Here is a 17,994-nt window from a genome sequence, read left to right as displayed (position 1 = left end):
GACTCTTGGACAGGTACATGGAGCTTAGAAAAATAGAGGGCTATGGGTAACCCTAGGTAATTTCTAAAGTAAGTACATGTTTGGCACAGCATTGTGGGCTGAAGGGCCTGTACTGTGCTGTAGGTTTTCTTTGTTTCTATGTTTCTATGTAACATCTTACAAGAGGGTGAGCCGTCAGAAGATGTCAAGCCCGGATGGTGTATCTGTTCGGGCACTGGAAACCTGTGCCAAGCAGCTGGTGTGAGTGTTCAAGGACAGCTTCAATCTCTCTCAGCTGCAGTTGGAGATTCCTACTGGCTTCAAAAGGGTGACAACCATACCAGCGTCTAAGATGAACAGGGTGAGCTTCCTAAACGACTATAGCCAAGTAGCACTCACATCTATTGTGATGAAATGTTTTCAGAGGTTGGTCATGGGCAGAGTGAACTCCTGCCTAAGCAAGGACCTGGACCCACTGCAATGTGCCCATCAGCACAATAGGTCTGCAGCGGACTGTCTATCCACTCGGCTTTGGATCACCTGGACAACAGCAATACTTGCATCAAGCTGCTGTTTATTGATTATGGCTCAGTGTTCAACACCATCATCCCCCTCAGTACTGATCAATAAGCTTCAAAACCTGGGCCCCTGCACCTCCCTTTGCAACTGGATCCTTAATTTCCTAATTTGGGAGACCACAGCCAATGTGAATCAGAGATAACATCTCCTCCTTGCTGACGGTCAACACTGGCACACCTCAAGGATGCATGCTTAGCACTGCTCTAATCTTTGTACACCCGTGACTATGTGGCTAGGCACAGCTCAAATTCCATCTATTACTTTGCTAATGATACAAGTATTGTTGGCAGAATTTCAGATGGTTACGAAGAGACATACAAGAGCAAGGGGGATCAGTTGGTTGAGTGGTGTCACAATAACAACCTTGTTCTGAACATTAGTAAGGCCAAAGAATTGACTTTGGACTTCAGGAAGGGTAAGTCAAGAGAACACACTCCAGGCCCCATTGAGGATCAACAGTTGAAAGGGTGAGCAGTTTAAAATTCATGGATGTCAACATCTCTGAAGTCTATCCTATACTTAACATATTGATACAACTGCAAAGAAGGCATGATCGTGGCTATATTTCATCAGGAATTTGAGGGGATTTACCAATGACTCACGCAAATTTCTACAGATGTACCATGGAGATCATTCTAGCCGATTGCCTCATTGTCTGGTATGGAGGGGCCACTGCACAGGATTGGAAAAAACTGCGGAAATTTGCAGTGTTGGCCAGCTCCATCATGGGCACTGGCCTCGCCAGCATTGAGGACATTTTCAAAGGATGTAACCTCAAAAAGGAAGCATCCATCATTAATGACCCCCATCACCCAGGATATGATGTCTTCTCATCAAGTAGAAACATAGAAACATAAGAAACCTACAGCACAATACAGGCCCTTTTGCTGTGCCAAACATGTACTTACTTTAGAAATTACCAAGGGTTACCCAGAGCCCTCTATTTTTCTAAGCTCCATGTACCTATCCATGACTCTTTTAAAAGACCCTATAGTATCCGCCTCCACCACCGTCGCCAGCAGCCCATTCCATGCACTCACCACCCTCTGCGTAAAAAACTCACCCCTGACTTCTCCTCTGTACCCACTTCCAAGCACCTTAAACTGTGCCCTCTAGGAGGAGGAGGTCGAGCAGGAGATACAGGAGCCTGAAGATACACATCAGTGTTTTAGGAACAGCTTCTTCCCCTCCACCATCAGATTTCTGAATGGACGATGAACCCATGTACACTACCATACTAAGGGTTTTTTCTTTTCTAGATATCTTTTTGCACTTTTAATTTAATTTAATTTTAAAATATGTAATTCTTATTGTAATTTATAGTTTTTTATTATTATGTATTGCAGTGTACTGCTGCCTTAACACAACATATTTAATGACAAATGACATTGATATTAAACCTGATTCTGATAATTCATAATTGGCTCGGTACTAGGAAGCAGAGGATGATGGTCCAGGTTATTGTCTCATACCGGAGGCCTGAGTCTACAACAGGGGTTGATACTGGAACTTTGGTTGTTTGTAATTTATATACATGATTAGGATATGAAAATACAAAGCATAATTAGTATGTTTCTGAAAGACCTGGAGTTGTAGACAGTGTAGAAGGTTATGAAAATTGAAGGGGGATTTTGATTATCCAGCTATGTGGGTTGAAGATTAGCAAATGTCTTTCAATAGCGATAAATGTGATGTATTGCATTTTGGGAGATGAAACCAAGGTGGGTTGATGGTAGGGCCCTAGGGAGTGCTATGGAACAAAAGGACTTGGGAGTGCGTGTAGTAGTTTGCTGGAAGTGTCCACAGTGGTGAATAAGGCATTTGGCGCTTTATTGCCAGTATGTGAAACATACCAGAATTGATTGTCGCTTGGTATCAAGCATCAAACACAGGACAATACGATAACAGACAACAAAATAGCAACCAACAATTTACAAGACAATAGTGTAAAGAGCCATGAACAATCAAAAATTAGCAGAATGGTCACAAGTGCAAATGTCAATAATCAAACTTAAATAAATGTGAAGATATGAATGATACATATATTCAATAATTATCAACAGAACAGGGAGAGCAGGAAAGACCACTTAACGAACATTGTGCAGGGACATTTACGGTATTACACCCGAGTGAGTTTTACCAATGCCTAAGAAGAACGTAGTAACTTGCCTCAATGACCATGGTTCAGTAACACTTACATCCACTGTGTAGGTGCTACTGGTTGATAGTCATTGTAGCAGGTAATCAGTGAGGAAGTGTTTTGAGAGGCTGGTGATGAAAAATATCAGCCTCTGCCTGAGTGGCAACTTGGATCTGCTCCCATTTGTCGACTGGCACTACACGTCCACAGTAGATGCTATCTCATTGGCTCTTCACAAAACCCTGGAACAAAGATGTATACATCAGGATGCTCTTTATCGACTACAGCTTGACACTCAGTACTGTCATCCTCTCAAAACTAATCATAAGCTTCAAGGCCTTGGCCTCAATACCTCCCCGTGCATCTGGATCCTCAATTTCCTCACTTGCAGACCCCAGTCAGTCTGGACTGGCAACAACATCTCCTCCACAATCTCCTTCAACACAGATACACCACAAGACCGTGTGCTCCTGTGTGGCCAAGTACATCTCCAATGCCATATTCAAGTTTCCTGATGACACCACTGTCATAGGCCGAATCAAAGGTGGCGAGGAATCAGCGTCAACATGGCCTGCAAAATGCTTCCATCATTTTCTGTGCTTATTTCAGATTTCTAGTTTCCACTGTTTATTTTATTTTCATCCTTTTAAACCCACTGGGTTTAGGGTTGGTGGTCTGCTGTTCCGGTTTTTTATGCTGCGGGTAGTTCAGCTCTCTGGCCAGGAGAAAACTTGAATTTGAATTTGCTGACATTAGCTCTTGAAAAGTTGCCTTCAGTTTCAATGTTTCTGTGTGAAAATAGATTAATAATAACTGGCGATAGAAAGGGAAATGGTAACAATGATCTGTATCTCACACTGCTGGGCAAATGAAATACGAGTCCTCCAGTTAGCACATTCCAGACCTTGTCTAGATTTCCAAAAGGGAGAGGCAAGTCTGCCTCCTGGTAAAGCTTGATTTCTCTGTATTCATGAACTCGCAGGAGTCAAGGCCATGTGATGTCATTGATGTGTCAATATGCTTTCATAACCTTACCTTCCCATCAGTGTGACCTGCTGGCCTCATCCATTAGCACTCGAAGCTCTCAGACATTCACTTGCAATGCAATTTGAAGGGATACTTGGCTGATCTCATTTTATGCTTCATGGAACATTGAAACATTTTCATTCTATTGTTGTTCAATAAGTTTTCTTCACCAGCCGGTGGGAGATTTGCCTTTATCATTTAAAAAAGATTATCATTCGATATTAAATGCCCTGTGCTGTGAAGGGACTTCGGCCTGCAAATTGTTAGATTCATGAGGCACCTTTATGAATTTCAATTGGAGCACAACAGCAGAAGGAAGATAAAAGAAGCAGAATTATAATTGAATGCCTCATTTTTGCCTTTACCAATATAGTGGGCAGAATTCTGAGGCAAATATGATTGTGGCAATACCAAGATGCAAAGTCTTTGTTTTTTTAAGTCTTTTATATTTTTAACCTGATTTATGCACAGCCATAACAGTAAAAATAAACCTTTCAGTAACAATATGTTGTAACTAGAAATAAATGGTACTAGTTTGACATTTCCCAGTAGTTTTATGAAATTGGGGCCTATTGGTGCAGTTCTGGCTATTGTAAACCTGAGAAACAAAATGGAAACTCTTGTATGTCAGGTCTACTTTAATGTTACAGAGTACTTCAATCTGCTTTGGCCTGTGGAATATCCACACGAGAGGATGTCTGGTATTTGTATCGTTGTCTCTGTTTCACCAAAGTTCCTCTGCCATGTCTAAATAACAAAACATGGCTTGAAAGGTACATGTGCTTCTATTTCAGCTGTGAATGTTTCTAAAGCTTACTGTAAAACACTTACATTCACTTCTGATTCTTTACATCGAAAATGGTGGATAAATAAATCTAATTACTTTGTAAACTCACTTTGGTACCTAATGTGTTATAACATTCCTAACAACTTCATTTTTTGTCCATCAAGTGAAATTGAGCAAGTAATCATTAGTGGTAAAACTCCTAAAATGTTTTTTTAAAGGCCTCAGGGATCTATGATCCACCATATGTTTTATATTACTACTGATGTCAATCAATAAATATTATTTCAGTCTGTAGACTGCTAAATTTGTGAATCATATATCTTTCAGTTACAGACTATCCCCAAGCCAAATATTAGAAACACATATAAGAGCAAGATGAACCACTTAATAGATTAATCAATCTAAAGCTTCGCTGTCTGTGAAGTTTTTATGTATGGCATTCCTGAACATTTCTGTGACCTCCATTTTTCTGAGATGCAGAGGAGTGTTTTTAAAATTTCCTTACATTAAAATAGCTGCACAAAATGTTCTGCACCCTACATGAGCGGTTGTTGATTGATTGTATTCCTTGAAAAGAACATTAAAGTGCCTCACTGCATCTGTTTTGTGCAAGCAATCTTTGCATTTTTTAAAGAACATTTTCCTACTATGGAATCCATTTCTTAGCTGTATTATGGATGCAACTCAAAAATATCTTAGTTCAAAATGCAAGAGGGTTAAAGGATTCTCTTTGTGACTAAATCCTCAAAAATCTCTATCAGCTCCATGTCTATCTGATACATTTTATGCTTCAATCACTGAAACGTATTAATTTAATCTGTGGAAGCTTGTTCAATTGGAGCGTTTCGATAAAGGGAACATTAAAAGTACTGCTGGGTGTTGCTATCAGGGACTTTAATTGCACTATTAATTATGTTGTTTTACATGACATTATGCTATGGCAATATTTTTCCTGATAAAGTATGTGCCAATGCAAGATGTCAAAGTACTGTACCTTCATTGTAAAATAATTCTGACAAGGAGTAGGAAAGTTGAGACAGACTTCGATGTGCACTTTGACAGAAGGGAACTACTGGCTGAGCTTATCTTCAGTGGATGTCTGCTGAACAATCCTACAGGAAAAAGACAGGCAGATGGGGCTTGTCAGCTGTGGCTGGCAGCTCAACTAGGAGAAGGAAAACTCTGATTTCAACCCTCTGCTGCCCTGAGACTACACCCGGTCCTAAGGGGAGCCTTTGGGAGTAAACCCCAAGGGAACATCCAGAACTGGAGTCCCTCAGGCAGTCTGACATTGTGTTTAACACTAAGTGGTATTTCCTGTGATGCCCCTGTTGCCAAATTGTATCTGTCTCTGCCTTTCCTTTGGATTCAGTAGCTGCATGGAGAGGGGTAACCTGATGCATGGGCAACAGCTTGCTCTCCCTATTGGCTTGCGTATCACATAGACACATGGGACACAACATCCATGGTCAACCCTGAACAACGGAGGGCCTCAAAATCCTACAGTAGGCACTCTGATAACCTTATTGATTCCATCAGTACATTCTGTGACATTAAATAATGAAACCAGTGAAAGCCTAAAGGTTTTAACATCAAGCTATTTGTCATTCTTTATTTAAACAGTTTATGGTGGCAAATTTTGAGATAATCTCAATAATAAACTTACTTTGACCTTACTTTATCAACAGATATCAATGGAGTGAAAAACAAAGAATGCTGATATGTTGATTATTTAAATACCATAACCAATCCTCTATGAACGTACATGCAAACACGTGAAATGAAGGGTGAGGTAAGTCCACTGATCCGTTAAACCCAGTCCTTTGCATCATTGTACACTGTTTACACATCCTCTGCAACAACACAATTTGCTGGTAAAGGAGGAGAAAAGAAAAGGACTTCTTTATTCTCCCCTGACAACCAAACGCATTTCCGACACCAGCGCTGACATTGACACCACAATCACAAAGAGCTACCAAATTTGAAGGAAAGGTCCAAATGCATCTAAGAGGGTTTTTTGAAACAGTATGTGGGGAGTTGAACCACAAGAGACAACACACTGGACCTGGATTTGCAAAATGGAAAGGAGCCAGGCCAATGGACAAACTTGATAGTAGGTGGAACATTTTGAGAACGAGACTATTAGACCATAGGGTCAGAAGATATAGGAGCAGAATTAGGCCATTTCATCATGGCTGATCCATTTTCCCTCTCAGCCCGAACCTCCTGCCTTCTCCCTGTATCCCTTCACGCACTGACTAATCAAGAATCTATCAACCTCTGCCTTAAATAAAGTGACCACAACTCAATGTGTTCTGAGATAGTTATGAGTAAGGATAAAATTGGATCTTACAGGGAGGCACTAAATTAGGGGAGAGAAATTTGTGGCATTGATTGGAAGAAGCTGCTCTCAGACAAGTCCACGGCAGTTGTTTAAAGACCAGCCGATCTGGATTCTGTAAGGAATAAGGACAAGAATGGTAAGGTAAGGGAACTTTGGATGATGCAAGAGTTCCTAAACATTGTCAGAAAGAGAAAGGAAGCTTATGAAACTAATATCAGATTGAGCCCTTGTGGAATATCAAGGCTGCAGGAAAGTGTTCAAGCAGGCAACAGGAAGGCGAACAGAGTCCATGAAATGTCCTTGGTGCATAGGGTCAAGGAGAATCCCAAGGCCTTTTATACTTACATTAAGAAAAATAGAGGATAGCGAATGAGAGAGTAGGTCCACACAAGGGTGAATGAGGGAAAGTGACTTGGAGTCAGAGCAAGTGGCTGAGGTACTAAATGAGTACTTTGTGTCTGTATTTACTGAGTAGAAGGACTTTGAGGATAGTGAAGGCACAATGAGTTATGCTAATGTGGTGGGACATTCTGAGATTAAGTAGGAGGCAGAGCTGAGTCTTCTGAAAAGCACCAGGGTCTGATGGCATATATCCTCCCAAGTGAGAAGCTGGCTGGGGCATTGGCAAAAATCTTAGTGTCCTCACTTGGAAGAGGTGAGGTCCTAGAGGACAGGAGAGTAGAAAATATTGTGCTTTGGCTCAAGAAAGAAAATAGGGGTAACTGAGGTAATTATTGGCAATGAGACTCGCGTCAGTGGTAGGAAGCTACTGGAGAGGATGCTGGGGGAGGGGTAGGACTTACTTGCATTTGGAAAGGCATTGCCTTCTTAGGAATAGTCAGCATGGCTTTATGCAGGAAGATCATGCTTTATGAATTTGACTGAGCTTTTCGAGGAGATGACAAAGTAGAAGGCAGTGGATGTTACCTATATCGACTTTACTAAGCGATTTGAGAAGGTCCCTCATGGTAGGTTGATTCAGAATGTAAAGATGCGAGGGATCCAGGATGAATTGCAAGTTTGGAATCAGAACAGACTTGCCCATAGAAAACAAAGAGAGTAGGGTTGGAGTCCTGTTTTACTGGCCGAAGGGAATGGAGGGAAATGCCATACCGCCTCAGTGACCAATCATCAGTTAACCTACCATCTTTGGACGGTGGGAGGAAAGCAGAGCACCAGGGGAAAACCCACACATACCACGGGGTGGACGTACAGAGACTACTTACACAACGGCGCTGGAATTGAAACCCCCGGACTGTAGTAACACTGTGCTAACCTCCATGCTACCGTGGCACTTGTGTTCCAAGTAGAGCAAACTGTGAGATTGAATAAACTGGTCTGTTTTCCTTGAAGGATTGGCATGGGCTCTTTCAACAGCCACCAGCACACTCTGATAGGCTTCTGGTTGAGTGTCACCGCCGATAAGTAACATCTTATGCAGAATAGCACTTTCATAGTCATTACGTATAGTGCTAATGCAGGTTAAATTGTCACGGTCCCGACCGTTAATTCCCCATTTTCTCCTAATTTCCTTTGATGACGGCACACCTGGTTTTCATCAAGACCTGCAGCAAAAGGACCCCAGCTTTGCACCCATTAGTTGCCAGATCGTTGGTTTTGCCAGCGTGGTAATTAACGTTTCCTGGCCACCTAGGATTGTATATTCTAAGTTTTGCTTCAGTACTGAGATTTACCTGTGAAATTCAGTCTCACCGTGCCAAGATAAGTATTCTAAGTTTCACTTCAGCACTGAGGTTTACCTGTGTAACTCTGTCTCTCCGTGCTAAGAAAAGTTTTGTCTGCCGTTTTCCTCCCTACGCTCCCTGTTAAGGTAAATTCTGCCTGCCTTCTGCTTTCCTGCACTCCCTCCTGTTTGCTGTTCAACGCTCATGCCCGCGTCTGCATCCTAACTCAATCTCCGTGCCTGTGTCCTGTGCTTGGGTTCACCTTGTTCATTGCAACAGAACGATCTGGCCACCATGGACCCAGCGGACACAAATACCCCTCAACAAGTCCTTGCCAGCCAGAGTCCACTACCGGGTCTGCATGATCAACTCCTCTGGGAGGTCATGGAGAACCTCTGTTCCCTGTCTGCTTACGTCACGCAGACCGCTGACCAGGTGGACCACTCATTTTACCCTATCCACTCCTGGATCCCTGTCTAACCAGACCAGACAGCCTGTAGTGGCAACCCCCTACGTGCCAGCAACACCCTCGCCAAGAGACCCTCACGTACCTGAACCAGAACACTACGCTGGGGATTTGGGGAAGTGCCGGGCCTTCCTTCTTCAGTGCTCCTTGGTGTTCGAACAGCAGTCGTCCATGTACTCCACGTATAAGTCAAAGTTTGCTTACATCACGCGGCTGTTGCGGGGAAGTGCCTTAGCGCGAGCCACAGCTGTTTGGGATAACCAACCGGATATCTGCTCTTCTTTCGCCATCTTTATCGCGGAAATGAGAATGATCTTTGACCACACCGTCTGTGGTAAATACACCGCCAAGCGTTTACTCACTCTCCGCCAGGGCTCACGTACTGCTGCCGATTATTCCGTGGAGTTCCGGACATTAGCGGCCGACTTGGCGTGGAACGATGAGTCACTCCAGGGGGCTTTTTGGAATGGACTCAGCTACCTGGTGAAAGACGAGTTGGCGGCAAGAGACGACACCGACAGCCTGGATTCCCTGATCTCCATAGTCACCAGGTTGGACAATCGCCTCTGAGAACGCCATAGAGACAGAACTGGTCGTCCACCACCTTTGGCCACTTCTCGGCACTCATTACCGCCTCCTGCCAGAACAAGCCTCTCTCCTCCTTCTGCACCCTGAGTAGCTCCCAGCCCGGCCGTTTCCACCGCCCCGGGAAAGGAACCCACGCAGCTGGGACTGAACCGCCTTTCTCCCACTGAACGACTCCGGAGACTGAAAGCGGGTGAGTGTCTATATTGCAGCCAGTCCGGTGATTTCTTTACCACCTGCCCCCTTTGGCCAAAGGTGAAGGCTCACTAGTAGCAGGGGGGACCGTGGTGAGCCAGACAATATTCCCTTCCGTCCCCCGAATCCGGATGCAGCTTCAAGCTACTTTGCGTTACAACCCATGGTCCCTGCCTCTGTCAGCACTAGTGGACTCCGGTGCTGAGGGAAACCTTTTGGATGAAGACTTAGTTTTCCGGGCTGGAATTCCTTGTGAGGCATTGTGTACCCCCCTGGACTCCCGGGCACTGGACGGTAGACTACTGGCCTGAGCTACACACTGCACTGAACCCCTACCTCTCCTTCTCTCCGGAAACCATCGGGAACAGGTACGATTCAATTTAATTTCCTCTCCTCAAGCCCCTATAGTTCTTGGTTACCGCTGGTTAAGCCATGATAACCCCCACATCGACTGGTCCACCAGGAAGATAGTCAGCTGGAGTTCGTTCTGCCATTCCACTTGTCTGCAATCAGCCCTTTCCCCAGTGGAAGTCACCGTGACCTTGTCTGCCTCTGAATCCCCTGACTTATCCAAGGTTCCAGCAGAGTATCAAGATCTGGGAGAAGTGTTTAGCAAACAACGGGCTCTTTCGCTGCCTCCACACCGCCCTTACAATTGCGCAATTGACCTTCTCCCCAGAGCCCCTCTACCCACCAGTCCGCTGTACAACCTGTCTCGACCAGAAAGGGAAGCAATGGAGGCTTACCTGAATGACTCTCTGGCGGCTGGCATTATCCGACCCTCATCTTCCCCTGTAGGCACAGGTTTCTTCTTTGTGGGGAAGAAAGATGGCTCACTGTGCCCCTGCATTGACTACTGTGGCCTGAACAGCATCACCATAAAGAATAAGTATCCCCTGCCCCTAATTAACTCTGCTTTCGAGCCCCTTCATGGAGCCACAATTTTCCCTAAGTTGGACCTGCGGAGTGCCTATCACCTGGTCAGGATAAGGGAGGGAGACAAATGGAATACAGCTTTTAACATCTCCCTCGGTCATTTTGAATATCTGGTCATGTCATTCGGTCTCACCAATGCCCCTACCATCTTCCAAGCCCTGGTAAACGATGTCCTTAGGGATTTTATTAACCATTTTGTTTTCATTTATTTGGACGACATCCTAATCTTCTCCCGCAGTCTTCAGGAACACAGCCACCATGTCTGTCAGGTTCTTCAGAGGCTTTTGGAGAACAAGCTATTCGTTAAGGCAGAGAAGTGCGAGTTCCATGTCCCTTCTGTCAGTTTCCTGGGTTACATCATTGAGAGCAGACAGGTGAGGGCAGATCCCAAAAAGATCCGGGAAGTGGCGGAGTGGCCAAAACCCAGACCGCTCAAGCAACTCCAGCGATTTCTGGGGTTCGCAAACTACTACCGTCACTTCATCAGGGATTGCAGCTGGGTGGCAGAGCCCCTTACTCGACTCACCTCTCCTGCGACCCCTTTTCACTGGGACCTTGAAGCGGACTCAGCCTTTGCAGAGCTGAAGAGGCGTTTCACCTCCGCTCCCATCCTGGCCCAACCTGACTCCTCTTGCCAATTCATTGTGGAAGTTGATGCCTCTGACTCTGGGGTGGGAGCGGTCCTCTCCCAACGCTCCGTCCCAGACCAAAAGCTCCATCTCTACCCCTTCTTCTCTCGCCGTCTATCCCCCGCCGAACGGAACTACGACGTTGGGATATGGGAGTTACTGGCCATCAAACTAGCTTTGGAAGAGTGGAGGCACTGGCAGGAGGGAGCTGAACATCCATTCATCGTCTGGGTGGACCATAAGAACCTGGCATACATCCAAACCGCTAAACGCCTTAATTCCCGCCAAGCCCGTTGGGCATTATTTTTTGGCCATTTCAAATTCACCCTCACCTACCATCCTGGCTCCAAGAACAGGAAGCCAGATGCTCTCTCTTGTCAATACATCTCCAAGGGGGGTCTTCCCAACCCCGATACCATCCTTCCACCATCCTGTGTAGTGGCTGCCCTCACCTGGAGATCGAATCCATAGTCAAAGGGGCCCAACGGACTCAACCTGAACCAGGCAATGGACCCCCCCCCCCCAATCACCTCTTCGTGCCTGACTCAGTTCAGTCTCAGGTTCTGCAGCGGGGGCATACTTCTCGTTTCGCCTGCCATCCCAGAATCGATCGAACTCAGTCCCTCCTGAAGAGACATTTCTGGTGGCCCTCCATGGATGCTGACACTCGCTCTTTCGTCTCTGCCTGTTCTGTATGTGCCCACGGAAAAGCCTCCCAACGACCACCTGCTGGGTTGCTTCATCCCCTACCCATCCCTGGCTGCCCTTGGTCCCACATTGTTCTGGATTTTGTTACTGGACTACCCCCTTCACATGGTAACACTGCTGTACTCACCGTGGTGGACCGTTTCTTCAGAGCCGAGCACTTCATAGCCCATCCCAAACTTCCTACAGCCCGTGAAACAGCCGACCTCCTTGTCCATCACATCTTCCGCCTTCGTGGAATTCCCTTTGACATTGTTTCTGACCAGGGCCCCCAAGTCTGGAGATCCTTTTGTCAAGCCCTTGGAGCCTCAGTAAGTCTGCCTTCCGGCTTCCATCTGCAGACTAATAGTCAAACAGAACGAGCAAACCAGGATCTGGAAGCAGCACTGAGCTGCATATCTGCCAACAACCCGTCATCCTGGAGCACCCATCTCACTTGGGTGGAGTACGCCCACAACTCCCTGGTTAGCACCACCACCGGAATGTCTCCCTACGAATGCTCCCTCGGTTACCAACTCCGTCTGTTTCCTGCACGTGAGGACGACATTGCTGTGCCTTCTGTTCAGGCCCATCTCTGCTGGTGCCGCAAGATCTGGAAGGATGCACGCTCGGCTCTGCTCCGCTCAGCTCACCGCAATCAGAGGATTGCCGATCGCCGTCAAATTCTTGCCCCTAATTATCGGCCTGGTCAGAAGGTTTGGCTCTCTTTAAAAGACATCCCCCTCAAGAATGAACCCAAGAAACTCGCCCCTCATTACCTCGGACCATTTGAGATTGAGAGTATCATCGACCCCTCAATAGTCAGACTCAAACTGCCCAGATCCATGCACATTCATCCCACATTCCACGTATCTCAACTGAAACCCGTGTCTGACATCCCTTTGTGCCCTCCTACTGAACCTCCTCCATCCGCCCGGATCGTTGCCGATTACCCAGCTTACACCGTCCGGTGAATACTGGATGTGCGCCACCGAGGCAGGGGTCTCCAGTACCTGGTCCATTGGGAGGGATCCAGTCCTGAGGAACGCACCTGGATTCCCTGCTCCTTCATCCTGGACTCTTCCCTCATCCGAGATTTCCATCGAGACAACCAGGACAAGCCTGGTGGTTCGCCTGGAGAATCCCATTGGGGGGTACTGTCATGGTCCCGACCATTAATTCCCTATTTTCTACTAATTTCCTTTGATGGCGACACAGCTGGTTTTCATCAAGACCTGCAGCATAAGAAACCCGGCTTTGCACCCATTAGTTGCCAGATTGTTGGTTTTGTCAGTGCAGTAATTAACGTTTTCCGGCCGCTTAGGATTGTGTGTTCTAATTTTTGCTTCAGTACCAAGATTTACCTGTGAAACTCAGTCTCTCCATGTTAAGATAAGTAATCTAAGTTTTACTTCAGCACCGAGGTTTACCTGTGTAACTCCGTCTCTCCGTGCTAAGAAAAGTTTTGTCTGCCGCTTTCCTTTCTACACTGTGTCAAGATAAGTTCTGCCTGCCTCCTGCTTTCCTGCACTCCCTCCTGTTTGCCGTTCAACGCTCACGCCCACGTCTGCATCCTAACTCAATCTCCGTGCCTGTGTCCTGTGATTGGGTTCGTCCTGTTCATTACAACAGAAATTTCTGGTTGGCCTTGAATCCTTCTGAATGCAAGGTGACCACAGGAGTAGATGGAGGAAGCAACTACCTGCCTAAGAAGGGATTATATCAAAGTAAATTTGCAAGAAGCTTTGAATCATATTTCCATAGGACCTGTTTCTTGAAAGTACATGCATCTCAAGAAGACTACCAAGAGTTCCATGATTTGCTAAAGTTTTAGTCTTCATTCCCTGCACTTTCACCAAATGCCTCAGTAGCCTTCACCATGCATGGGAGTCAACTGGAAGTGGTACAAACACAAGAAAATCTGAGGATGCTGGAAATCCAAGCAACACACTCAAATGAGAGAACATCTGCAGATGCTGGAAATCAAAAGCAACACACATAACATGCTGGAGGAACTCAGCAGGTCAGGCAGCATCTATGGAAAAGAGTAAACAGTCGACGTTTCGGGTTTAGTCCCTTAATCACAACAGGCCCTGATGAAGGGTCTTGGCCCGAAACGTCGACTATTTACTCTTTTCCATAGATGCTGCCTGGTCTTCTGGGTTCCTCCAGCATTTTGTGAGTGGTTCAAATGTTAATACTCTGCATAAAGCTCTGCTGAAGTGTTGCCTCACAGTGCATTGCCCTTTAATGAAAATCTGAGTATTTTCTTCTTGATCTCAAACAAATAAATCATCATGGTAGTATTATTAAATAATGATCTATCATTTGTGGATCTATCATCTACCCTTCCTGATTGTGGACTTCAGGAAGGATATGACGAAGGAACACATACCAATTCTCATAGAGGGATCAGAAGTGGAGAGAGTGATCAGCTTCAAGTTCCTGTGTGTCAAGATCTCTGAGGATCTAACCTGGTCCCAGCATATTGATGTAGTTATAAAGAAGGCAAGACAGCAGCTATACTTCATTAGGAGTTTGAAGAGATTTGGCATGTCAACAAATATACTCAAAAACTTCTATATATTTACCGTGGAGAACATTCTGACAGGCTGCATCACTGTTTGGTATGGGGGGGGGCGCGCGGGTGCTATTGCAGAGGACCGAAAGAAGCTGCAGAAGGTTGTAAATCTAGTCAACTTCATCTTGGATACTAGCCTACAAAGTACCCAGGACATCTTCAGGGAGCGGTGTCTCAGAAAGGCAGTGTCCATTATTAAGGACCTCCAGCACCCAGGACATGCCCTTTTCTCATTATTACCATCAGGTAGGAAGTACAGAAGCCTGAAGACACACACTCAGCAATTCAGAAGCAGCCTCTTCCCCTCTGCATTCCGATTCCTAAATGGACATTGAACCTTTTTCGCTACCTCACTTTTTTTTTAATATACAGTATTTCTGTTTTTAGCACATTTTTTAATCTATTCAATATACATATACTGTAATTTATTTATTTATTATTATTTCATTTTATTTAGTATTATTATTTTTATTTTTTTCCTCTGCTAGATTATGTGTTGCATTGAACTGCTACTGCTAAGTTAACAAATTTCACGTCACATGCCGGTGATAGTAAACTTGATTCTGATTCTGAGTCTGATCATTTGAAAGTTTCTTATCATTAGCAAATAATTGTGTAGTTGAGATTGAAAGTCAGCTACTATGAGAATGCATTAAATTAATTATATTAATGGAATTGTCTGTTGTACCTTCCCTGCAACCTTCCTTCTACCAAAGAAATAAAAATAGTTGCATCCTCGTCTAAACATGGGGTTCACAGGCCCTTTGGTTAATGGTATAAAAATAGTTGGGATCCCCTGATCTAAATTAATGATGAAAATAGTGTAAGGTTTAAATCCATTGCAGTGCCTGCTACGATTTGCTTAATCAGGATTCAAATTGAATTAATTTCTTGTAACAATCTAGTAAACCAAACAAGATAACTGTCTTACAACTTCCTGAAATTTAACTTTTCCTAATAATTATTTTTGGAAGTTATATCATGTCAATAGGATTACCTTAACCCATTATTTTCATTACAATCCTCTCCAAAACAACATTTAGTCAAGTTAGTGAGTCTGTGCAGTGTTTATGAGACCATGTTGGACATCACGAATAATATTCCATATAAAAATATAATATATCCTGAATAATTCTTGCTGACAGCTTCAACAGTTGAGGTCAGATTCATGCATCTATAACCGCTATTGAAAGTTTTTCTCTTTCTTAAAATATTGGGACTGTCTCCATTCTTGGACTCCAACATGAATCTCGATGATTAGATAAACCAGAGACTCTCATAAAATATTTCCAGCTTACCTAAGTGCTCAGTGAAACAAGCATTGGCTAGAAAACAATGTCAATCTTAATTCCAATAATTTTCACTAAAATGTTGCAGTGGTAATTTCAAATAGAGTAATTACATTTAGGTATCCATTTGATATACAGACATTATTGCATTGCCTTCAGAACCAAATGCTGATACATTATTTAGATTATGACATGTAGTCCTCTTTTATTGTCATTTAGTAATGCATGCATTAAGAAATGATACAATATTCCTCCGGTGTGATATCACAAAACACAGGACAGACCAAGACTGAAAAAACTGACAAAACCACATAATTATAACATATAGTTACAACAGTGCAACAATACCATAACTTGATGAAGTCCATGAGCACAGTAAAGTTCAAAGTTTCTCAAATGTCCCACATCTCACGCAGATGGAAGAAGGAAGAAAAACTCTCCCTGCCATACCGACCACAATCCGACTCTGAGTCATCTGAAAACTTCGAGCTCTGGTCAGCTCTCCGACACCGGGTACTGAGCGCCATCTCTGTCCGAACGATTTGACCTCCTTCTTGGTCGCCAAAAGCAGGCAAGGCTGGGGATTTTGAGGCCTACCCTCCGAAAGATTCCCGACCACACAGTAACAACAGCAGCGAACGGGCGTTTCAGAAATTTCTCCAGATGTTCCTCTGTGCTTTCATGTCCATTCTCCATCAAATCAGAATTGTCCACGGCCCCTATTTAACAGATACAATATAATTTTTCATCGGAGGGCTGCGCACAGGTGGGCGCGCCGCCAAATTTATTTCTTTGATCTATTTTATTTAGAGATACGGCATGTTATCTCTAAGTAGAGAGAAAATTCAAAAAATCTGAAGCGCAAAGAGACTTGGGACTTCTTGTGTAGGATTCCCTAAAGGTTAATTTTCAGGTTGAGTCTGTGGTGAGGAAAGCAAATGTAATGTTGGCATTCATTTTGAGAGGACTAGAATATAAAAGCAAGGATGTAATGTTGAGGCTGTAAAAGGCACTGTGAGACCTCATGGAGTATTGTGAGCAGCATTGGGCTCCTTATCTAAGAAAGGATGAGCTGACATGCGGAGAGGGTTCAAAGGAGGCTCACAAAATGATTCCAGGATTGAAAGGTTTATCATATGCAGACCGTTTGACGGCTCTGGGCTCAGAGAATGGTGAATGTGTGGAATTAATTGCCACAGGTGACTTTAGAGGCCAAGTCATTGGATACATTTAAGGCAGAAGTTAATAGGTTCTTGATTAATCAGGGCATGAAGGGTCTGTGGAGAAGACAGGAGACTGGAGGTGAGAAGGAAAACAGATCAGCCATGATGAAATGGCAGATCAGGCTCGATAGACCAAATAGCCTAATTCTGTCCTATATCTTGTGGTCTTATGGTTACGGGCCCTTCTGGTCCAATGAACCCAAATTCAAATTCAAATTCAAAGTAAACTTATTATCAAAGTGGGTATATGTCAACATACCTGTATATTATGAGATTCAATTTCTTGAGGGTATTCTCAGAAGATACACAGAAGTATAAATGGAATTAATTAAAAACTTCACACAAAGACAAACAACCAATGTGCAAAATAAGACAAACTCTGTGATAAAATAAAAACACATACTATTAATACTCAATAAATAAGTAATAAATAATACTGAGATACAAGCTGGAGAGTGAGTCCTTAGGTTATGGAATCAATTCATTGCTGAGGTGATTGAAGTTATCCATATTGGTTCAGGAGCCTGATGGTTGAGAGGTAATAACTGTTCCTGAACCTGATGATGTGTGATGTAAGGTTCCTGTACCTCCCTCCCGAAGGCAGCAGCCAGAAGAGGGCATGGCCTGGATGGAGAGGGCCTTTGATGATACTGGCTGCTTCCTTGTGGCATCACTCTTTGTAGATGTTCCCACAGATAGGGAGGGCTTTTCCTGTAATGGAATGGGGTTATTCCCTACCTTTTGTAGGCTTTTCCTTTCGTAGGCATTGGTGTTTCCATACCTGGCTGTGATGCCCCCAGTCAGGATATTCTCCGCTGTGCATTTATAGAAGTTTGTCAAGTTTTTAGATGACATGCCAAATCTTT

Source organism: Mobula birostris, chromosome 1 (genome assembly GCF_030028105.1).
Source record: "Mobula birostris isolate sMobBir1 chromosome 1, sMobBir1.hap1, whole genome shotgun sequence".
Classification (NCBI taxonomy): domain Eukaryota; kingdom Metazoa; phylum Chordata; class Chondrichthyes; order Myliobatiformes; family Myliobatidae; genus Mobula; species Mobula birostris.
Note: the sequence above shows the minus strand (reverse complement) of the source record.